Genomic DNA, 25,973 nt, shown 5'->3' with positions numbered 1-25,973 from the left:
TGTTTAAGATTTTTTATTATCTCCGAAACACTTACTGCCATTTGAAAGTCTGGCCATTTTCTAAGTGTGTGAGACGTCCTTTACCCACATATTTACCCGATAAGCAATATGGCTCCATAGTAGCCCAATTCCAGGCAGCCACAGCCACTACCAAATGGGACAGGCGCTAGGCACAATGTTTCCTACAAGTGCTGATTCGTTACTGGCCATAATCATTTATTCTTCTATGTGAATTCCAGCGCTTTTCAGCATCACTTCGATTCAATTATGTTGGTGGCACAGGTTGGTGAATGCGACTTTGTTCCTTACTACGTGATTTTTATTTTCTGACAGCTGCTTTCGCGAAGCGGAACAGAAGTGTAATATGGCTTTGTTCACTATGGATGGTGATGTGCAGAAAACGTAAGTGCTTTCACAGTGTACATCACGAAAGTTTAAGTGCTGGTCGATTCATCTCTGCATAATTGAGCGACTTATTGTTATGTGAAGGTGCATACTGTAGTCGTGCTTTGGTAATCGCTCTGGAATTGATGCCTCAAAGGCAATTATCGTATCGCGACATTGCTCCTCGTGTTGGTAGATGTCCAATGACTGTTAGCAGAATATGGAATCGGTGGGTTCAGGAGATTAATACGGAACGCCATGCTGATCCCAACGGCCTCGTATCACTAGCAGTCGAGATGACAGGTATCTTATCTGCATGGCTGTAACGGATCGTGCAGCCACGTCTCAATCCCTGAGTCAACAGATGGGGACGTTTGCAAGACAACAACCATCAGCACGAAAAGTTCGATGAAGTTTGCAGCAGCATGGACTATCGGCTCGGAGACCATGGCTGCGGTTACCCTTGACGCTGCATCACAGACAGGAGCGCCTGCCATGGTGTACTCAACGACGAACCTGGGTGCACGAATGGCAAAACATCATTTTTTTCGGATGAATCCAGGTTCTGTTTATAGCATCATGATGGTCGCATCCGTGTTTGGCGACATCGCGGTGAACGCACATCGGAAGCGTGTATTCGTCATCGCCCTACTGGCGTATCACCCAGCGTGATGGTATGGGGTGCCATTGTTACACGTCTCGGTCACCTCTTGTTCGCATTGACGGCACTTTGAACAGTGAATGTTACATTTCAGATGTGTTATAACTCGTGGCTCTACCCTTCATTCGATTCCTGCGAAACCCTACATTTCAACAGGATAATGCACGACCACATGTTGCAGGTCCTGTACGGGCTTTTCTGGATACAGAAAATGTTCGACTGGTGCCCTGGCCAGCACATTCTCCAGATCTCTCACCAATTGAAAACGTCTAGTCAATGGTGGCCGAGCAACTGGCTCGTCACAATACGCCAGTCACTACTCTTGATGTACTGTGGTATCGTGTTGTAGCTGCATGGGCAGCTGTACCTGTACACGCCATCCAAGCTCTGTCTGACTCAATGCCCTGGCGTATCAAGGCCGTTATTACGGCCAGAAGTGGTTGTTCCGGATACTGATTTCTCAGGATCTATGCACCTAAATTGCGTGAAAATGTAATCACATGTCAGTTCTAGTATAATATATTTGTCCAATGAAACCTGTTTATCATCTGCATTTCTTCTTGGTGCAGCAATTTTAATGGCCAGTAGTGTATTTCTCATCACCAGATTTTGATGCAGTAGATTTTCGTTGGGTATCCGATCGACCCATCTAATCTTCAGCATTATTCGATAGAAGCTGTTATTCTCGTCCTATTTGAATTGTTGATCACCCATGCTTAACGCAACTTCTTCTTACTGAAACATAAGATACATATTCGATGTCAAGGGATTTCTCTTTCTCAGAAACACATTTCTTAGTATTATCAATCTACTTTTTGTGTCTTCTTAGACCGTCATCACTCATTTTATTGCACCTAGTCACTAAACTCATTTACTCCGTTGACAAGTGTTTAACTTCCTCTTCTAATGCACTGAGATTACTTGATTTAATGCGATTAAATTTCAATACCCAAGTGTAATGTTTCTTGACATTCATCTTATAATATTACTTCACGGTACTAGACATTCCGTCTGTCAGCTCCACAAAGTTTGAATTTCTTCCCCTTGAATTTTATTTGCCTTTCTGGAATGCTCCATGGCTTCTTTCACAACTTGCTCGCTGGGCATATAGGATAACACCTCTTCCCCCTCCTTTTCCAGCGCTTCACCTTCACGAACACCGAAATGGTTTTATAACTGAAGTTTTTTTTCGGCGGAAACAGTATATAACCGTTCACGTCTCGTATATTACCCACGCTACCTTTAGAAATTTGAGGACTGCATTATAGTCAATATTAGTGAATGATTTACTGAACATAAATATGAATCTCAATATGAGTACCAGCGTTTGCACTGTGCTCGTTAGAGAAACTACAGCGAACAAACACTTAGATGACTGTTGGTGATTTGAACTGCCGGCTTTCCTGATACGAGTCCGGTGTTCCACTTGAGCACCGCCACACTCAGTGTACACCAGCACTGGTGGTCTGCAGGAGTCGTAAGTGCGAATATACATTGTGTTCAGAAAATGTTTATTCGCCCTTTCGACTCCTTGCAGGCCATAAACAACGACGTTCCAGTTTGTCTTCTGTGGTCCATTGTACCACGCGATTGGTGACGAGACGTAAGGCAGTGGAAGGAGGTAAGTTGCTAATTTACTAATCATCAATTTTACTTTACCGGAAAACTCTAGCGCCTTTGTACGAATGGGATTCGCACCTGCTATCCTATTTGATTCTTATCTTCGAACAGTTTTGTGTTTTCTCGATTAACACCATCCATTTCGTTCAGCTGTCCTTCTATTTGCCTTCCCGGATTTCTCCTTGATTTCCGTCACAGCTTACTCACAGTAATGGTACGATAATACCTTCTCTCGCTTCTCAGCTACTGCTACCATTACGAATAATGTTACAACTCCTATAACCTGGTGGCTATAATCATTTGCTTCTTCAGTATTATCGATGCCACATTCAGAATTTTGAGTAGTGTATTCAACATAAATATAGCAGCATCTGCATTGTGCGATTCAGTAAAATCACGGAGGACCTAAACCTGGATGGCCAGACGGTGTTATGTTCTGCTGTATTCCATGATGCGAGTCTGTTCTTCGACTTGTGCACCAGTGTATTAGATTAATAATGCTGGCCTGCAGGAATCATAATTGCACATACACATTGCTTTAAGAAAATGTATATGCCCACTTATGACGCCCTGAGGCCGTAACGTTCGACATTCCAGTCTTTCTTCGGTGGCCTATTGTACCACACAACAATCCAATAACCGTTAGACAATTCTTGTATGTGTGTAATTTATTAAATATGAATTTTCTTTATTATCCTATTTGTATCATATGCAGATAACAGAGCCGGCCTCAGCTTCGTGCAATGCAATGTAGCGTCTTTGGGATCTTGGCATTCTTCTCTTACATTTGTTAACAATGGACTAAGGATGGGCCCACCTTTTTGCGAGTACACAAATTATTGTTTGCTGGCAGGGTGGCCGAGCGGTTCTAGGCGCTACAGTCTGGAACCGCGCGACCGCTACGGTCGCAGGTTCGAATCCTGCCTCGGGCATGGATGTGTGTGATGTCCTTAGGTTAGTTAGGTTTAAGTAGTTCTAAGTTCTAGGGGACTGATGACCTTAGAAGTTAAGTCCCATAGTGCTCAGATCCATTTGAACCATTTTTTGAAGTACTTGTTTTTTTTATTGTCCAAACGTGTTTGGCCAAAGTTGTGACATTCTCATTGCGTTTTTTTCCTGAAATATGTACATACGTAGATACATAGAAACAAATAACTTTAAAGCTGGGGCTAACACGCTTAAAATACTTATACATTATTGCTTGACAAATCATTTTAAGTTACGACTTCTGGCGCAAATAGAAATACTACGTCAAGGGTCACAGAATGCATCACAGTTACAATTGGCGTTGCTAGGTAATGTTTTTAACCTTCCTCAAATGATAAAAGACCATTTCCAATTGATAAAAAGACCGTCGACAATGGTGAATGTCATATCTGTGTTAAGTAGCGAACTGTACACTTCCGGATTAAAATATGCTCTAGTCGGACTATGTTAAGCAACAAAATTTCCCCCATAGATGTTACCTAAGGAACTACTGGGCCCTGTAGTGACAAAAGGCGACACATACGCGTTTATTTACCACCAGCATAGCAACCTAAGCTACGAGCGTCCAATGCGTTGTCTAAGTGTTAGCTACTATTGCCGTCCGGGTATGAGTTTTAACACCTGAATAAAAAAAAAACATTTTACTGTATGAACTGTCAAGTAATCATGTAAAAAAAACGAACTTGACACAGCTAAGGTTCAAATGGTTCAAATGGCTCTGAGCACTATGGGACTTAACATCTATGGTCATCAGTCCCCTAGAACTTAGAACTACTTAAACCTAACTAACCTAAGTACATCACACCCATCCATGCCCGAGGCAGGATTCGAACCTGCGACCGTAGCATTCACGCGGTTCCGGACTGAGCGTCTAGAACCGCGAGACCACCGCGGTCGGCACATCTAAGGAGTGGCAAAATACTGCAATGGTAAAGCCAATCGGGACACGAATTTTATCAGAACAAACGTTTGAAATATTGGGTAGTAACCAAAAAAATCTGTGGTGTCACCGCCAGACACCACACTTGCTAGATAGTAGCCTTTAAATCGGCCGCGGTCCGTTGGTATACGTCGGACCCGCGTGTTGCCACTATCAGTGATTGCAGACCGAGCGCCGCCACACTGCAGGTCTAGAAACACTCCATTGCTCTCGCTCCAGTTATACAGCCGACTTTGCTAGCGATGGTTCACTGACTACAGACGCTCTCATTTGCAGAGACGACAGTTTAGCATAGCCTTCAACTACGTCATTTGCTACGACCTAGCAAGGCGCCATATTCAGTTACTACGTCTTCTGAACAGATAATATTGTGATTCATGTACCGTCAAGAGCGACGTTCATCATTAATGGATTAAAGTTAAGTATCAAACTAGCTACGTCCGCTTTCTAAATTCTAATTCCTTGTCATGTTCCAGACCTCACGTCAGTATAGTTCTTCCTTCCTCACGCCAGCCTGCGTGAGCTAAAACGCGTGCATTTCGGCCTCCAATAGTAACACGGTGTTGGCTCTTCTAACATCCTGCATGATTTCAGGTGACATGATGTACTGATTTAGACCTGTGGCTGATTTTAGTTGGCAGCCACAGGACACACACAAAGTAAATTAAAAGGTAAAATGCACATAACAGTTTAAATGATTACAAAATCTAATGTGTTATGTTTCTTACCCTAACAATAACTTGTGTATGCGTATTTCAGGAAAATAATAAAAATAACTGAGGATATCACAAATGTGGTGAAAGATATTTGGGAGAAAAGACGAACCAATGATTTGTGTACTTGCAAAAAGGCAGACCCATCCGTAATTCATTATTACTTTGTTGCAAGCACGAGACTAAGCTCAAAACTGTAATATGATCCTACGTTTATCGTTGCAGACGGGTCAGTTTCGCACAGGTTATAGAATTTTAATTTTATCTCGAAAGGCTTTTTGTGGTTTCTTCGTGAAATATGTATTTCACGCTAGTATAAACTTAGAGAAAGTTCATACCTTCTTCTCGGTTCATAAATTTTAGTACCTCTGGCCTTCTCGACGACCAATGGAGCAACCAATTATTGCTCTTGAAAACGACTTGTAGCGTCGGATTTTATTTTTCAAAATATTTGGCAGGAATTTTCTTTAAAATGAACTCTTGCATACTCTGCACTAGAACTGGTTATGCCCTGGATATTTTCGAAATTTTTACTAACATTGGAAACTATCACTAACTGAAAATATATATTAATATGTGAAACGAGGTTCACAAACCCTTCAGAATGAGAATTTCTCTCTGCAGCGGAGTGTGCGCTGATATGAAAATTCTTGGCAGATTAAAACTGTGCTTTGGACCGAGACTCGAACTCGGAAACTTTACCATTCGTGGGCAAGTGCTCTACCAACTTAGCTACCCAAGCACGACTCACACTGTTTACTCACAGCTTTACTTCTGCCAGTACCTCGTCTCCTACCTTCCAAACTATACAGAAGCTCTCGTCCAGCAAATAAATGTGAGGAGAGGGCGTGAGTCGTGTTTGGGTAGCTCAGATGGTAGAGCACTTGCTCACGACAGGCAAAGGACCCGAGTTCGAGTCTCGGTCGGGCACACAGTTTTAATCTGCCAGGAAGCTTCACAAACCCTGTTTTCTGACAACCACTACAGTGCTGTGGTAGACCAGCGCCTAGCAGGTCGAGGCAAATAGGTCAAGCGATAAGGCTGATCACCTTCTGCCGTTTCTGGTACAATACTGATCATAAGAATTTATTCCTCCAAACTGAATTCCAACTTGTTCGTCACATTACAGCACCGCTTCACTTTTATTATATAGAAAACAGAGGTCGGCAAACGTGAATTTGTACCTTACTACATGATTTTTAATAACTGGCAACGGATTCCGGGAAGTAGAACAGAAGTGTGACATAATTTTTTTTCCATAGTGGAGGGTGATCTGCATATATGTGGCTAGACACATGGCTTAACGAAACTTACTTTGAATGGTCTTAACATCTTGTATTCCGTAAACAACTCCAATCCCAATGTAAGAACACAATTTTCTAGCCATAAATATAAATATAAATACCTGTACTTGTACCGAGCGACGTACGAGTAGAGATACCTCGATTGTGACTTGGTTTTCTGAACTGCCATACTTCCAGGCATGAGCCCAGTGTTCTACTTGTATCCCACTATGCACAGTGTGTTACATTAATATCGGAGGTGTGTAGGTGTCATCAATGCGAATATGCATTACCTTAAGAAATTTTATTTTATCATTTATGACGTCTTGCAAAATGGTTCAAATGGCTCTGAGCAATATGGGACTCAACATCTGAGGTCATCAGTCCCCTAGAACTTAGAACTACTTAAACCTAAATAACCTAAGGACATCACACACATCCATGCCCGAGGGAGGATTCGAACCTGCGACCGTAGCGGTCACGCGGTTCCAATTGAAGCGCTTAGAACCGCACGGCCACACCGGCCGGCGACGTCTTGCAGGTTATAAACAATGACGTTCGAGTCATTCATCTGTGGACCACGATTACGCGCTGTTAGACTGTATTTGGGTGCCAGCGTAATAGTGGTGTGTCAGTCTGAACTTTATTAATTATCAGATTTACTTTGTTATCCTGGTTGTACGAGAAGCGTGTATTAATAGTGCAGTCCTATGCAGTGTTTGTCGGGTCATATGTGAACGTCATTGACCGTCAGGCGTTGCAAAACTTCGACTTTTATCGTTACAGACGAATCAGTTTCGCACATCTTGCTTTATCTTATTTTTATCTCAAAATGCAGGCATGTTTACTCGATAAGATATGTGAAGAGTGCACCTATAACCTCGGAGAACATTCATCCATTTTGCTTTAGTGCATTGCTTCAGGCATTTTCAATGAAATAAGAAACTGTTTATCTTGAAAAAACTCGTAACATAGCTGTCATTTTATCTCAGTGGCTGCCACGAGTTATCTTTCAGCGCACTAAAAATATAGGTGCTTAATATTTTTTATTTTCCCGAAATATTTACTGCCATTTGAAACTATCACTAACTGGAAATTTTCTGAGTGTGTTAGACGTCCTGACAACCAATATGGCACCATAGTAGCCCAGTTTCAAGCAGCCACAGGCACTATCAAACAGGACAGGCGATAAGTTCAGCATTTTATACTAGCGCTGTTTCGTTACTTTCAATAATCATTTATTCTTCCATGTGAATTCCAGTGCTTTGTAGCGTCACTTCCAACTGTTTATGCAGGGGGCACAGGTTGATGAATGCGACTTAGTTCCTTACTGTCCGCAGCTCGTGGTCGGGCGGTAGCGTTCTCGCTTCCCACGCACGGGTTCCCGGGTTCGATTCGCGGCGGGGTCAGGGATTTTCTCTGCCTCGTGATGACAGGGTGTTGCGTGATGTCCTTAGGTTAGTTAGGTTTAAGTAGTTCTAAGTTCTAGGGGACTGATGACCATAGATGTTAAGTCCCATAGTGTTCAGAGCCATTTGAACCATTTGAGTTCATTACTACGTGATTTTTATTTTCTGATAGCTGCTCTCTCGAAGCATAACAGAAGTGTAACATGGCTTTGTTCACTGTGGATGGTGAAGTGCAGAACACGTAAATGCTTTCACAGTGTCATTACGAAAGTTTGAGCGCTTTGTACGGCTTGCAGTCCATAAACCACTACAGTTTCCCTTCTGTACACAGTTCTGACACGTGATAATTTACGAGCGTTTGGAAAATTTTTACGGTTCACTAAATGTTGTTATTATTGTTGTTGTAGTGGCCTTCAGTCCAAACAATGGACTGCTGCAGCTCTCCAGACTTTTGTGTTCCGTGCAGGTCGCCTCATCTCTACATAATTGAGCGACTTAGTGCTATGTGAAGGTGCATACTGTAGTCGTGCTTTGGAATCGCTCTACAATTTATCCGCAGCCACACCTCCCCAAGCCAACTTCTACTTCCAACAATTACGAAACAGACGATAACTTGATGCCTCAATGAGAGTCCTGCCAACTGATCCTTTCTTTTAGTCTAGTTGTAACATGTATTTCTCTCCGCCAGATTTTGGTGCAGTACATTTTCGTTGTGTATCCGATCGACCCATCTACTCTTCAGCATTCTTCGGTACAAGCTGTTATACTCGTCTTATTTGAATTGTTGATCATCCATGTTTAACGCAACTTCTTCTCACTGAAACAAAAAAATATGTATGCGAAGCCAAGGAATTTCTCTTTCTCAGAAAGACTTTTCTTGGTATTACCAATCTACTTTTTTTGTCCTCTTAGACCGTCATCACTCATTTTATTGCACCTAGTCACTAAACTCATTTACTCCATTTACAAGTGTATAACTTACTCTTCTAATTGACTGAGATTACTGGGTTTAATGCGATTAAATTTCAATACACGAGTATAATTTTTGTTGACATTCATCTTACAATATTATTTCACGGTATTAGACATTCCGTTCATCGGCTCCACAAAGTTTAATTTCTTCCCCTTGAATTTTATTTGCCTTTCTGGATTGCTCCATGGTTTCCTTCACAACTTGCTCGGTGTACAGATAGGATAACACTTGTTCTCCCTCCTTTTCTATCATTTCATCTTCATGAACACCGAAATGGTTTTATAACTGAAGTCGTATTTCAGCGGAAACAGTATATAACGATTCACGTCTCGTATATTACCCACGCTACCTTTGTAAACTTGAGGACTGTATTATAGTCGATATTAGTCCATGATTTCCTGAACATAAATATGAATGTAAATATGAGTACCAGCGTTTGCACTGTGCTATTTAGAGAAACTACGGAGAACGTACAGCTAGATGACTGATGATGATTTGAACTGCCAGCTTTCCTGATACGAGTCCCGTGTTCTTCTTGTGCGCTGCCACACTCAGTGTATTACACCAGTCTTGGTGGTCTGCAGGAGTCGTAAGTGCGAATACACATTGCGTTCAGAAAATGTTTATTCACTCTTATGACTTCTTGCAGGCCATAAAAAACGACGTTCCAGTCTGTCTTCTATGGTCCATTGTGCCACGCGATTGTCGACGAGCCATAAAGCAATGGTAGGAGGTAAGTTGCTAATTTATTAAACATCAATTTTACTTTATTATATCACTTGTATGATAGAGCAGGCCCCTGCTTAGTGAAGTGCTATGCAATCTGTTTGGGTCCTTGACAGAGTTCTCCGTTAACGGTCGGACCATGGAAAACTCTGGCGCCTTTGTACGGATGAGATTCGCACCCGCTATCGTATTTCATTCTAATCTCGGTACAATTTTATGTTTTCTCGACTATCACCATCCATTCCGTTCAACTGTCCTAAGTTCGAATTTCTGCACCTTTAATTTGCCTTCCCGAATTTTTTCATGATTTCCTTCACAGCTTACTCACACTAATGGTACGATAACACTTTCTCTCGCTTCTCAACTAGTGCTACCCTTACGAATAATCTTATAACTCCTATAACCTGGTTGCTATAAACTGTAGATAATCATTTGCTTGTCCTATATTATCCATGCCACGTTCAGAATTTTGAGGAGTGTATTCAACATCAATATAGCAGCATCTGCATTGTGCGATTCAGTAAAATCACGGAGGACCTAAACCTGGATGGGCAGACGGTGTTTTCTTCTGCTGTATTCCCTGATGCGAGTCCGTTCTTCGACTTGTGCACCAGTGTATTACATTAACAATGATAGTCTGCAGGAGTCATAACTGCGGATATACATTGCTTTAAAAAAATGTATATGCCCACTTATGGCGCCCTGAGGCCATAAGGGTCGACGTTTCAGTCTTTCTTCGATGGCCATTGTAGCACACAATCGTCCACTAACCGTAAGACAGTGCTTGTGGGTGTGTAATTTATTAAGTATGAATTTTACTTTATTGTCCTACTTGTATCATATGCATAAAACAGAGTAGGTCTCAGCTTGGTGCAGTGAAATGTAGTGTCTTTGGGGTCTTGGCATTGTTCTCATACGTTTAGTAATAATGGATTAAGGATGGGCCCACCTTTTTTCGAGTACACAAGTAATTGTTTTCATTTGTCATCCAAACATGTTGTGACATCCTCTTTGAAATACATATTTTCGTTGGTACATGAAAACAAATAATTTTAAAACTGGGCAACCACGGCTAAAATAGTTGTGCGTGATTGCTTATCAAATCATACAGGGAATAGTTTAAAAAAAAAATGACCTTCCCACTTACAACAATTACGGAACAGACAATAATTGGATACTTCAATAATGGTCCTGTCAATTGCTCCCTTCTTTTAGTTTCGTTATAACATATATTTCTCTTCACCAGATATTGATGCAATACATTTTCGTTGAGTATCAGATTAACCCTTATAATCTTCAGCATTCTTGGGTAGGAGCTGTGTCCCCAGTGTGGAAGATAGCACGTCGGTTGTGGGATCTTCTACGGCGAAGGCTGCTATGCCGTCATCTCGAACTTGAACTTGTGTTTGTGCTTTTTTTTTTTGTGGGATGCTACTTGCCCAGGATAGTCTCTATATCTACATATCTACAGAGGGCAAGATCTATAGCACTGACAATGATAGTAGGCGACATCTCTCATTAATGTATTCTATTTGTTTACAAATTGAAATATAGATTTTTACACTGTCTTTTTCAAACTCTACCATCTCGTGAGCAAGATGTATGAAACAGGCGAAATACCCTCAGACTTCAAGAAGAATATAATAATTCCAATCCCAAAGAAAGCAGGTGTTGACAGATGTGAAAATTACCGAACTATCAGTTTAATAAGTCACAGCTGCAAAATACTAACACGAATTCTTTACAGACGAATGGAAAAACTAGTAGAAGCCAACCTCGGGGAAGATCAGTTTGGATTCCGTAGAAACACTGGAACACGTGAGGCAATACTGACCTTACGACTTATCTTAGAAGAAAGATTAAGGAAAGGCAAACCTACGTTTCTAGCATTTGTAGACTTAGAGAAAGCTTTTGACAATGTTGACTGGAATACTCTCTTTCAAATTCTAAAGGTGGCAGGGGTAAAATACAGGGAGCGAAAGGCTATTTACAATTTGTACAGAAACCAGATGGCAGTTATAAGAGTCGAGGGACATGAAAGGGAAGCAGTGGTTCGGAAGGGATTGAGACAGGGTTGTAGCCTCTCCCGATGTTATTCAATCTGTATATTGAGCAAGCAGTATTGGAAACGAAAGAAAAATTCGGAGTAGGTATTAAAATTCATGGAGAAGAAATAAAAACTTTGAGGTTCGCCGATGACATTGTAATTCTGTCAGAGACAGCAAAGGACTTGGAAGGGCAGTTGAATGGAATGGACAGTGTCTTGAAAGGAGGATATAAGATGAACATCAACAAAAGCAAAACAAGGATAATGGAATGTAGTCTAATTAAGTCGGGTGATGCTGAGGGAATTAGATTAGGAAATGGGGCACTTAAAGTAGTAAAGGAGTTTTGCTATTTGGGGAGCAAAATAACTGATGATGGTCGAAGTAGAGAGGATATAAAATGTAGGCTGGCAATGGCAAGGAAAGCGTTTCTGATGAAGAGAAATTTGTTAACATCCAGTATTGATTTAAGTGTCAGGAAGTCATTTCTGAAAGTATTCGTATGGAGTGTAGCCATGTATGGAAGTGAAACATGGACGATTAATAGTTTGGACAAGAAGAGAATAGAAGCTTTCGAAATGTGGTGCTACAGAAGAATGCTGAAGATCAGATGGGTAGATCACATAACTATTGAATAGGATTGGGGAGAAGAGAAGTTTGTGGCACAACTTGACCAGAAGAAGGGATCGGTTGGTAGGACATGTTCTGAGGCATCAAGCGATCACCAATTTAGTATTGGAGGGCAGCGTGGAGGGTAAAAATCGTAGAGGGAGACCAAGAGATGAATACACTAAGCAGATTCAGAAGGATGTAGGTTGCAGTAAGTACTGGGAGATGAAAAAGCTTGCACAGGATAGAGTAGCATGGAGAGCTGCATCAAACCAGTCTCAGGACTGAAGACCACAACAACTTCTTCAAAACTGGACTTAGCTTTTTTAATAGTACGGTAACTTTTCTGACAACTTGCGATATCGAGTATGACATGTCCATCCAAAACAGAGATAGACGTCCGGCTACGAAGGTTATCCGAAACACAATGACTAGCACAGCCGTAGTACTTCGTCTCCCAGTCGCGCCAAAGCGACACGAAGGTTTCCTAAGCACTTACTCTTTTGTTTCTCAAAACTAGTGAAATTTAATAAATAAAAACAGTAGATTCGTAGCGTGACCATGAGAGATTGTCATACTGAAAACTGGGTTAAATACGATGAAAATGATATAAATAATTAATAAGAGTAGTTAGGCGTTTTGGCGCCTAACGCCCGAAGGAGTCGATCAATCAAGCAATTCAGTACAATTGGCGGACTCTCCCACGGGAATAGTACATACTGTACCATTCATTGCTTGTACCTTACTCCACTGTTGTACAAAAAAAAAAAAAGAAAAAAATGTGCTACTTCATGTATATCAGGCAGCATTAAAGCGAGCTTATAGCAAGATAAGATACTGGCGGCCACAGCAAGGAATATCATACTTACCTCCGTTGACTATCAGACGTTGCTGTACTCCGACATTTATCTCTACATACGAGTGAATTTCGCACATATTAGAGTACGTTATTTTTGTACCGGAATACTTTTGTGTTTTCTCCATAAGATATATGTTTAGTGCACGTACAAACCTGGAGAACAGTTACTCATTTTCCTTCCCTATAATACTTCTGACATTTTCAATTAAGTAAGAAATTGCTTTACTTGAATACACCTCTTAACATAAGCTGTTATTTTTTCTTGATGGCTACTAGGAGCTTTCTTTTTAAATGTACTCCATCGAATTCTGCAGTAAAATAGAGATTTTTGCATTTTTTCGGAATGTTCACTGTTATTTGAAGTTATCACTAACGGGCAATACTGTAACTATGTGAGACGTCCTTTACCCACCTAGTCCCCTGATGATCACTTTAGTGCCACAACAGCCCAGATCCAGCCACGCAACTTCAAATGGGGCAGGAGATAAGCTGAGCATTTTCTGCTAATAATGGTCCGCTACAGACAATACTCATAACACCTCCAACACGAATTACAGCTTATTCCAGTGCATTACAACATCACAGTGATTTAATTATATAGGTAGCTGAGGGTGGTAGCCGATATTTGGTTCCTTACTACATAATTATTAATATCTGGAAGCTATATCAGAGAAGCAGAACAGAAGTCCGACATGACTTCGTTCCACTGTGGTTGATGATCTGCATAAATAAGTAGTGCTTGGCTTGGTGTATTACGAAAGTTTAAATGTTTTTAACGTCTTGCAATCCACAAACAACCCCAGCCTCTCTTCTGTATACAATTCAGCCACACGATCATCAAGATTTCTGACGTGAAGATTTAATCTGAGATGTGCAATAGATAATAAAACAGTTCCATTACTGAAGGAAAGAAGAAGGCAGTATAGTTTCAACGTGCTGTCGGTAACATGGATCTGGAGAGGAGTGCAGCCTCGTATTGGGGAGTTATGTGGGCACAACAAGCTACGTGCTGCTAGTATTTGCCTTGAAGAATTTAGGGAATCCGCAGAGTACCTAAACTTTGATGGCCAGATGCTGATTTAATCAGCTGTTCTTCCCGTTGCGACTCCAGTGTTCTACGTCTGCGCCACCACGCTTGTGTTTTACACGAATAATGGTGATTTGCAGGTGTCATAAGTGGCAGTACACATCGCATTATGAAAAGTGTATACTGTCCCTTATGACGCCTTGCAGGTCACATAACAACGACGCTCAAGTATGTCTCCTGTGGACCACTACACCACATGATCGTCCACTAGCTGTAAGACAACAATTGTGGGTAAGTAAGTAATTTACTAAATGTCAGTTTTACTTTATTATCCTATTGGTGTCAGGTGCATGAAATAGAGGAGGCCGCTGCTGAGTGCAGTCCTATGCAGTATTGCTGGATCCTTGTGTATTGTTCCGCATTGATCGTGAGGCGGTTCACAGCATCGACTTTATCGTTACACTGGCGAAACAGTTTCACTACTCTTACAGTATTTTCTGTTTGTATTACGTAATGCATTGAGGTATTCTAGGTATAGGCTGTATCGCATACAAGTACAGACGTCTAGAAGGTTCATACATTTTCTCAGTCCAAATTCTTGAAACTCTTTTTTTTTTTTTTTTTTTTTTTTTTTTTTTTTTTTTTTTTGGAGAAATTATGCATCGAAACGTACTACATCATAATCTGAGGCGACAGAAGTCATGATATAGCGATATGCACATATACAAATGTCGGCAGTATAGAGTACACAAGATATAAAATGGCAGAGTACTGACGAAACACTCGTTCGTAGTTACTTGATTCATGTGAGAAGATATACGACATGATTATGGCCATATGACGAAACGTAACAAACTTTGAAAGTGAAATCGTAGTCGGAGCGAGACGCATGGGACACTGCATTTCGGCAATCGTTAGGGAATTCAATATTCCGAGATCCACATTGTCAAGAGCGTGCCGAGAATAACTATGAGGGTTGGAACTTTAATAGTGGCAACTATTTATTTACAACTCGTAAAAAATAGATACGTGTTTCAAAGTTTTATTTGCCTGCAGAGTGGTCATCAGCATCGTGTATAACCCGCTGCCAGCGATATGGATGTCGTAGGATACTCTTAGCAGTGCCAGCTGTGTTGACAGTTGGAGAGGCGCGGTTTATTGCCCGACGAAAGTGTAGCAGTTCTGAAGCGAATATCGTGAAGTGTTTCCTTCAGTTTATAAATCGAGTTGAAGCTACGAGGGCTTAAGTGAGGGAAGTGCAGTAGGTGGCATAGCGCTTAGCAGCCCCATCAGTCAAAAAAGCAGTAACAGCTTGCCCTCTACGTGCGTAAGCAATGTCAGCAAAATGATGGTCAGGTCTTGCATAACGTGTCATCACTCCTGTCACTATGCTGTTCATTTTTGGAACACAATCTACGACCAGCTTAGAGACAGCAGTGATGATAATTTTTGCAGGACCTGACCATCATTTTCCAGGACAATGCTCAAGCACATGCAGTGCAAGCTGTTACTGATTGTTTGATTGATGCGGCTGCTAAGTGCTACACCACCTTCTGCTCTCCCCTGATTATGCCCTCGTAAGGTCAACTCGGTTTCTAAACTGAAGAAAACGCTTCACAGCATTCGCTTCAGAAAATGCTTCAGAAAAGAATTCGATGGGAAGTAGACCGCGCCTCTCGGACTGTCAACACGACTGGCACTGCTGAGAGTATCCAACGACTTCCACATCACTGGCAACGAGTTATACACAATGCTGGTGACTATTTTGAAGGTCAGTAAAACTATGAAACACGTATCTATTTTGGACGAGCTGTGAATAAATAGTTGCCACTATTAAAGTTCCAACCCTCGAAATTTCAGGTATTACTTTTCATCAAGTACGACGCAGTAGCTGACGGCCTTCACTTAAGGACGGAGAGCAGCGTCGTTTGCATGGAGTTGTCACTGCTGACAGACAACCAACACTGTGTCCAATAATCGCAGAAATCAATATGGGTCGTATGTTGAAAGTATCTGTTACGACAGTGATCCGAAATTTGTCGATAATGAACTATGGGCGCAGACGACCACTGCGAGTGCTTTTGCTAACAGGACGACATCGTCTGCAGCGCCTATCCGGGCTAGTGACCATATTGGTAAGAGCCGAGACGACTGGAAAACCGTGGTCTAATCAAATGAGTCCCGATTTAATTGGGAAGAGTTTATGATAGGCTTCGAGTGTGGGGCAGACGCCACGAGGCCTTGAACCCAAGTTGTCAACAACGCACTGTGTAACCTGGTAGTGGCTCCATAATTGTGTGGGCTGTGTTTACAAGTAATGGACTGGATGCTGTGTTCCAACTGAAGCGACCATTGACTGCAGCTGGTTACGTTTGGCTACTTCGAGTCCATACAGACATTCATGGACCTCTTGTTCCCAAACAGCCGTGGATTTTTTATGGATGATAATGCGCCAAGTAACCAGAGCACAATTGTTCAAGATTGTTTTAATGAATGTTCTGAGCAGTTCGAGCTAATGATTTGGACACTCAAATCACCCAACGTGGTTCCCATTAAACATTTATAGAACATTATCGAGAGGTCAGTTATGTACATAATCATTCACTGGCAACACTTACCCAGTTACGGAGGCTATAGAGGCAGCACGGCTCAATATTTCTACGAGGGCCGTCCTACAACTTGTCGAGTCCATGGCACGTCGAGTTGCTGCATTACACGCAACAATGGGAGGTCCTATCCTATGTCAGAGGGGAAATGCGACTTTGATAATTAGTACGTATTCACAACAACTGGCAGTTCATTTCCAGTGGTAGAACAAACGTTTGGCAACTAATAGATTTTTTTGACTATGAATCGTGTTCTGCCTGAATTATAAGTGCTTGCACTCAGTATGTTAAGAAAGTGTGTATAGATATTTATAAAGTCGTACAGTCCATGAATATCAACACTGTAGTCACTCTTCTGTGGACCTTCGCATTGTACAACCGTTCTCTACTTGTTTTACAATGTTCAAAATGGTTCAAATGGCACTGAGCACTATGGGACTTAACTGCTGACGTCATCAGTCCCCTAGAATGTAGAACTACTTAAACCTAACTAACCTAACGACATCACAGACATCCATGCCCGATGCAGGATTCGAATCTGCGACCGTAGCTGTCAGGCGGTTCCAGAGTCTAACGCCTAGAACCGCTCGGCCACTCTGGCCGGCAATGGTTAAGTATGGAACTTATTAAATATCCAAGTACCACTAGTGCTGGGGTACTTATGTTATACCCAGGGAGTGTGTGAAATGAGGTGGACAACAAGTCTGACCATTTCTTGGCATTGCTGATTAATTTGTGATGATGATAATTCCTTCCAGCGACCAGAATCCATCGTGATCCTGCTCTTAATGGAATCTTTCCCGTTTAGCTGTATAAGCAATTGTTGGTTATCAACACGAAGTTGTTCGTTAGCAAATAATTTAAAACAATTCACAGATATTTCTCACTATCAGAAGAAGTGTCTGACAGGAAATGGATTTGTCCACTGTGCATGGTGGTCTGCAGGGGTCAGAAGTGCTAATATACATTATGGTAAAAAATTGTGTATTGGTACTTTTGGCTCCTTGCAGTCCATAAACAACAACTTTGAAGGCTCTCTGCAGAGGACTGTTACACCACGTGACCGTTCACTAACTGTAGCAGAATATTTGTGGGTAAGTATGGAAATTAATAAATTAGAGTCGCTGTCCAATTTTTCCCCCACCCTCACACTTCCAATTGCGACATACGATAATTTGCTGCTCGAAAAGGTCCTGATAAATGATCCCTTGTTTTAATGTAGTTGTAACATATATTTCTCTTCACTAGACACTGATGCGGTGCATTTTCATTGGGTATGCAATCAGCCCATCTCATTTACAGAATTCTTCGGTAGAAGCTGTTATTCTTGTCTTAATTGAATTGCTGTTGATCCATGTTTAACGCAAATACTTCTCGCTGAAGCATAACATTGCATTCGATACCAAGAAATTTCTCTTTATCAGAAACACTTTTCTGGGTATTAAAAATCTTCTTTTTTTACCCTCTTAGACCGTCATCACACATTTTATAGCACCTAGTCACAAATCACTTTTACTGCTTTTAGAAGTGTGTCACATCCTCTTCTTATGCACTCAGATTACTTGATTTAATAGGATTAAATTTCAATACCCAAGTATAATTTTATGACTTTCATCTTATAATCTCATTTCACGTAACCAGTCATTCCACTCAACTCATCCACCAAGTTTAAATTTCTTCACTTTGTATTTTAATTATCTTCCGAAATTCGCCTTAGTTTACTTCGCAGTTTGCCTACTGCACCGATAGAATAACACTATTTCTCCCCTCTAGAATACTGATTTGTTTTCATGAATCCTCTTATAACTTTTATTACTGCAATCAGTCTGCTGTAGAAAGTTTAGTCATTCCCCTCTCGTAAATTATCAGTGCTACCTTCAGAATCTCAGGGAATTCTTTCAATTCAGTGTTAGTACATAATCTTGTAAACATAAATGTAAATACTAGCATTTGCATTGAGTGATTTGCAGATACTACAGAGGACCTAAACCTGGATGGGCGGATGATGTTTTCAACTTACATACCTCCTGATGTTCGTCAAGTGTTCTACTTGTGCTCCACCACGCTCATTGTGTTACATTACTAATGGTGGTCCGGAGGAACCATCAGTGGGGATATACTTTGCCTTACGAAAATGTTAATTCTCACCTATGACGTCTGGCAGGCCACTTATAGCGACGTTCCAGTCTCTCTTCTGTTGCCCATGAACGTACGCTTCGCGAAGGCAATGACTGTGACTATGTGTGTAATTTACTATACATCAAATATGCTTTGTTATTCCGGTTGTATGAGATGCATGTAACAGAGCAGGGCACTGCTTAGTGTAGTCCTATGCAGTGTTCGTGGAGTCGTATGTTGAGCCGCTGACAATAAAGTTCATTGAATGTAGTCAGAACGTTCTATCTGGCAACAGTGGCGACTCTCAATGCTGCACATGCATAGCGGTCGGTGTTGACAAACTGCCCCCACCGTAGTTCAATTGAGCATCGTGTATGGCCGTGATAGACCTGTTAATACAAGTGCTTGTTCAGTGTATTAGTTCTGAAATGAGAACATGACAATGAACGAGCAAAAGATCAATTTAGAAAGTTCTTTTATGCTTTGCAAGACACCAAATGTAATGCATGCAATGCTGGTACATGTTCCATGAAATCTGTGTACGAGTGGTTCGTGTAATAGTTAATAAGTCTGTTCCATTACTGAATGAAAGAAGAAGTCAGAAAAGTTTCAATGTGTTGTGAGTAACATGGTTCTGGAGAGGAGGGCAACCTCGTATTGGGGAGTTACGTGCTGCTGCTAACATTTGCCTTGAAATATTTAGGGAAACCTCAGAGTACCTAAACAGTGATGGCCTGATGCTGATTTATAAAGCTGTTCTTCCATTGCGACTCCAGGATTCTACGTTTGCACCACCACAATTGTGTTAAACACAAATAGTGGTGATTTGCAGGTGTCATAAGTGATAGTACACATTACATTATAAAAATTGTAATACTATCCCTTATGACGCCTTGCAGGTCACAAACAACGACGTTCCAGTATGTCTTCTGTGGACCATTACACCACATGATCATCCACTAGATGTAAGACAACAGTTGAGGGTAAGTATGTAATTTACTAAATTTCAGTTTTACTTTATTATCCTATTGGTATCAGGTTCATGTAACAGAGCAGGCCGCTGCATAGTACAGTCGTATGCAGTATTTGCTGGAGCCTTGTGTATGGTTCCGCATTGATCGTGTGGCAGTTGACAGCTTTGACTTTATCGTTAGAGTGGCGATACAGTTTCAACTCTTACCGTATTTTCTGTTCTTATTATGTAATGTATTTATGTATTCTAGGTATACTCTGTATCGCATGGAAGTACAAACGTACAGAATGTTCATACATTTTTTCAGTCCAATTAGTTTAGTGCTTCCTCCTTTTACCGCAGAAATTCTTGTAATGTAGTTTTTTTTTTTTTTCATAATGACTACCCCCTGCGGGTTCGGGGGTTAGAATATTCCCGCGGTATTCCTGCCTGTCGTAAGAGGCGACTAAAAGGAGTCTCAAGTGTTTCGGCCTATAATGTGATGGTCCCAATTAGGGTTTGACCTTCATCTTTCTAAATTCTTCCGAAGAGCGAGCCAGTTGGGGAACGGCACCTTACATGGTGCACTGTATCCGTCGTGCGTTGAGACCCTTAGCCGGCTTTCTCGTCGTCACAATGGTGTCCCGCTCTTGGGCTAGGATACGTTTCTGGGTGTGATTAACACTTTGCACTGTGCAGTGTTGCTATTTGCTGAGACGACGACCTTGGACATTTTTACACCTATGATGCAGCATGGTAGCCAGTCCATTATGGTGGGGCCGCCATGTACCCTGTTGATTGTACACCCCTGACAACACAGAGATCGCTGTGCTGATGCCTGGCCGTTAAGTCCCCACGTACGGCAAGGAGTAGGTGCCTATCTCCCTGGAGCATTGGGACTCTCGGTAATGGCCACACTGCCAGGTGGCCCTTGCTGCGGCTGGGTGGCGCCCGTGGGGAGGGCCCTTGGTCGGAGTGGGTGGCATCAGTGTGGATGACCAGCAATGAAGCGTGGTACATCGTCTCTCGTTGAGGGCCAGCCACCAGCAGTCTCTAAGCGTTCTTGGGTTCAATTTAATGCTCAGAAATACTATCCGAACACGTTCCCCTCCCTGGCTACACCATGGGAGGAGTATAAGTTTCAGGATGGCGGTGACAGTTATTCGCCCCGGTTCCTAGTTTGTACAAGAGCTGATGGAGAGTCTTTCATGTCCACAAGGCCTCAGTTCTTATAAGAGCATTTAGAGGACAAGTTCGGGGAGGTGGAGGGCTTGTCCAAAATGCTCTCTGGGTCAGTTTTGATAAAAACGGCATCCTCTGCCCAGTCACTAGGGTTACTTGCTTGTGACTAGTTGGGGATGTTAACGTTACCATCACACCACATAAGAGTCTAAGTATGGTCCAGGGTTTTATTTTCCATAGGGACCTACTTTTGCAGTCTGATGAGGAACTGCATGCCAACTTAAAGCGTCGAGGTGTTCATTTCGTCTGGCGCGTTAATTGGTGTCAGAGCGATCATTAGGTTTCTACCGGTGCCTTCATATTGGCCTTCAAGGGTGAAACTTTACCTGGAAGGTCAAGATGATGGTCTACTGGTGTGATGTCAAGCCCTCTATCCCTCCCTCAATGTGGTGCTTTAAGTGCTGGAAGTTTGGCCATATGCCTTCCCGCTGTACTTCCAGCCTCACATGTCGAGATTGCAGACGCCCATCACATCCTAATACTCCATGTGCCCCGCCTCCCATCTGTGTCAATTGGGGAGAGCATCATTCACCTTGCTCGCCAGACTGCAGCATCTTACAGAAAGAGCGCAAAATCATGGAATATAAAACCCTGGACCCACTGACCTATACTGAGGCCAAGAGGAAATATGAACGACTGCATCCTGTGCGAATGACTGCCTCATATGCCGCTGCAACGACAAATATACTAGACCCATCTGTTCCGCGAATTCCAGTTGGATCGCCAAACAGTACAACACATGCCCCCTTGCCCATAGGGAGCACCATCGCCCCTGTTGCTCCTGCGCCACTTACCTTGGGAGCGACACCCTCCCCCCCCCCCCCCCTCCCCCGCCACACACACACATCGGGGATATCCGTCCCCGCTTATAAGCCAGAGAATCGTCCACCTTCTTCGGCTTCTCTCGTTCGCAAGGGGACCCTTTGGTCCCTCCCTTCCCTTGCTTCCACAAGCGGGAAGGCTGACGCCCGACAGTGGCATAAGTGCCCACAACCAGCTGGTCGTAGGGCTTCGTGATCCTCCTCTGTCCTGGAGTCTGATCGGTGAACCCCTCCCAGCCAGTGAAACACAAGGAGCAGCATGATAAATCCTAGAGGAAGATCTCTAAGGCCAAGGAACTTGCGGTGGCACCCACACCACCGCAACCTTCGAGCTCTGCGTCTGAAGATGAGGTGGAGACCCTGTTGTCCGCTGAGGACCTCGATATCGCCGGTCCCTCAGACACAATGGATAGCACTCGCACAGGTGCTCAATCGGTGGCAGCAGGTGACCCAGCGGCGTAATCTACCTCACCAGTCCCTTCACGCCTTTGTCAGCCATGGACAATATCTTACTCCAGTGGAACTGCAGCGGTTTCTTCCACCATCTTGCTGAGCTCAGACAACTTCTCAGCCTCCACGCTTTCCTCTGCATTGCTCTTCAGGAAACTTGGTTTCCGGCAATGCGAACCCCCGCCCTCCGTGGCTATCGAAGTTATTATTGGAACCAGGCAGCTTATGAAAGGGTATCTCGTGGCTTCTGCATCTACGTCCTTCACTCCCTTCACAGCGAGTTTGTCCCTCTACAAACACCTTTAGAGGCTGTCGCTATTCGGGTGTGGACGCCACAGGCTGTTACTGTCTGTAGTCTTTATCTTCCACCTGATGGTGATGTCCTGCAGCATGTCCTGGCTGTGCTGATAGCCCAATTTCCGCCACCTTTCCTGTTACTGGGTGACTTCAACGCCCATAACCCTTTATGGGGTGGGTCAGTGGCCACATGTCGAGGCGCCACCGTTGAGAATGTATTGACATAGCTCGACCTTTCCATTTTAAATGATGGTGCCTTCACTTATTTCAGTGTGGCGCATGGCACATACTCCGCCATCGACATTTCGATCTGTGGCCCTAGCCTCTTACCGTCTTTCCAATGGAGTGTGCATGACGACCTGTGTGGTAGTGACCACTTCCTGATCTCTCTGTTACTGCCACAGCGTCACTCTTCTGGACGCCCTTGAAGATGGGCTATGAATAAGGCTAACTGGGACTTGTTCTCCTCCACTGCCGCTATTGAGGCTCTTTCTAATGAAGCCATTGATGCGGTGGTTCACTCGGTCACCACCAGCATCGTCACTGCCGCAGAATCTGTCATTCCCCGTTCTTCTGGGTCCCATCGGCGGAGGACTGTGCCTTGGTGGTCGCCTGCGATCGCCGAGGCGATTAACTATCGCAGGCGGGCTCTCGAGCGTCACAAGCAGCACCCCTCACTAGAAAACCTCATCGCCTTTAAACGTATCCGCGCGCGGGCCCGCCGCATCATTCACCAACACAAGCAGGAGTGCTGGGAACGGTATGTCTCCACCATTGGCCTCCATATCTCTCCATCGCAGTTTTGGGCCAAGATTAGGCGCCTCTATGGCTATCGGACCACTGTCAGTGTCCCTGCGCTCTGACTGAATGGAGCAGTTTGTACTGACTCTGACATAATTGCAAACCGGTTAGCAGACCATTTTGCTCTCAGTTCCGCTTCTCTGAATTACCCACTGGCCTTCCGCTCCATTAAAGAGCAGTTGGAACGTCGGAGCCTTTCATTTCACACCCGGCATCCTGAATCCTACATTGTTCAATTCAGTGTGTGAGAATTCTACAGTGCCCTAGCCACTTGCCCTGATACAGCTCCCAGGCAAGATCGCATCTACTGTCAGATGCAGAAACACCTCTCAGTGGACTGCCAGTGACGCCTCCTCCACCTTACAACCGTATCTGGGTCGAAGGTGAGTTTCCGTCGCAATGGCGGGAAAGCATTGTTATCCCCGTTTTGAAACCTGGCAAGAACCCATTGGAGGTGGACAGATATCGCCCCATTAGCCTCACCAACGTCCTTTGCAAGTTGCTCGAAAGCATGGTGAGCCAGCGGTTGAGTTGGGTACTCGAGTCTTGGGGCCTTCTGGCTCTGTCTCAGGGTGGGTTGCGTAACGGCCGCTCTGCCGCCGATGATCTGGTAAGCCTGAAGTCAGCCATCTGAACGGCCTTTGCCCACCGTCAGCACCTTGTCGCTGTCTTTTTTGACATGTGGAAGGCGTACAATGCGACATGGCGCCATCAAATCCTCTCTACGCTTCATGGTTGGAGTCTTAGGGGTCCGCTGCTGATTTTCATACGAAACATTCTGTCGCATCGTACCTACCGCGTGCAAGTCGCGGCCTCCCATACTTCTCCCAGAGTTCAGAAGAACGGGGTACCACAGGGATCTGTCTCAAGTGTCTGCCTGTTTTTAATTTCTATTAATGGCTTCGCTGCGGTGGTGGGAACCTCTGTCTCAGCTTCCTTGAATGCTGACGACTTCTGCTTCTACTATAGCTCCATTGGCATTGCAGCTGCTGAACGTGTGCTGCAGGGCGCTATCCGCAAGGCGCAGTCTTGGGCTGTAGCGCATCTCTTCCAGTTTTCGGCCACCAAGGCCTGCGTTATGCATTTGTGCCGGCGACGCACTGTTCACCCTGAGCCGCAGCTTTACCTTGATGGCGAACCTCTTGCTGTGGTAGAGACACATCGGTTTCTGGGTGTGGTTTTTGATGCCTGGTTGACTTGGCTCCCACATATTCGGCAGCTTAAACAGATGTGTTGGCGGCATCTTAAAGCTCTGCGATGCTTGAGTCACACCAGCTGAGGCGCCGACCGATCTACCCTCTTACGGCTCTACCAGGCGTTAATCCAGTCCCGTCTGGATTATGGGAGCCTGGATTATGGGTCAGCATCCTCTTCTGCTTCGAGGGTGCTGGAACCAATCCTTCACAGCTGGATCCGACTTGCCACTGGTGCTTTCCAGGTCAGCCCTATGAACAGCATACTTGTGGAGGCAGCTATCCCTCCACTGCAGTCCCAGCGCCAACGTTTACTGGCCGCATATGCAACACCTGTTTGCAGGTTACCCAGGCATCCTAATTATCGTCTCCCATTCCCTCAGTCGGTCGTCCATCTCCCAGAACGTCGGCCCCGGTAGGGCTGTACGATCGCGGTCCGCGTCAGAGAGCTTCTCTCTGCTCTTGGTGTTTTCCCTCTTCCACATCCTTTCCGGGCCCCCCTGCGTACACCTCCGTGGTGTGTGCCCCGGCCTTGCCTTCGGCTTGAATTGGCACAGGGTCCGAAGGACTCACACTCTCCGGAGGCCTTCTGCCGCCGCTTTCTTTCCATCCTTGCCACGTATCAGGGCTCTGGCGTTCTTTACACTAACAGTTCGCTGGTTGCTGGTCGTGTCGGTTATGCTCTCACTCTAGGGGCCATTGCGAACAATGCTCATTGATTGCTCGCTGCAGCGTTTTCACTGCTGAGCTGGTCGCCATCTCTCGTGCCCTATATTATATCCGCTCCTGCTCAGGTGAGTCCTTCGTTATCTGTAGCGACTCCCTGAGCAGTTTACAAGCTATCGACCAGTGCTTCCCTCGCTCTCGTCTGGTGATGGCTGTCCAGGAGCCACTCGACACTCTTGCCCGTTGCAGCCGCTCTGTGGTCTTTGTGTGGACCCCTGGTCATGTCGTGTTCCCGGTCAATGAACATGTTGACGCCTGGCCAAACAAGTGGTCCACATTTTGTTGGCCTATCCCCGTTTAGCTGTTCTCAGGCAGACATTTGCACTACCTGATGCGCTCCCTGTCCTTTTAACAGATGACACCGCCATGGCAGGCTTAGTTTTGCGTTTTATTCGGGCAGGGGCTTTTATCACTCAATATAAGTGTTTGACTTTTTTTGTGTTGAGTCGGGCCTTTGGCCTAAGATTTTAGACTGAGTTTTTCGTGTGTTTCTCGGCTGTTGGCTTTTCCTTTTTTTGTCTCTATGGTCGG

This window comes from Schistocerca serialis, chromosome 3, assembly GCF_023864345.2.
Source record: "Schistocerca serialis cubense isolate TAMUIC-IGC-003099 chromosome 3, iqSchSeri2.2, whole genome shotgun sequence".
Lineage (NCBI taxonomy): Eukaryota > Metazoa > Arthropoda > Insecta > Orthoptera > Acrididae > Schistocerca > Schistocerca serialis.
This window is presented reverse-complemented; position numbering follows the sequence as displayed.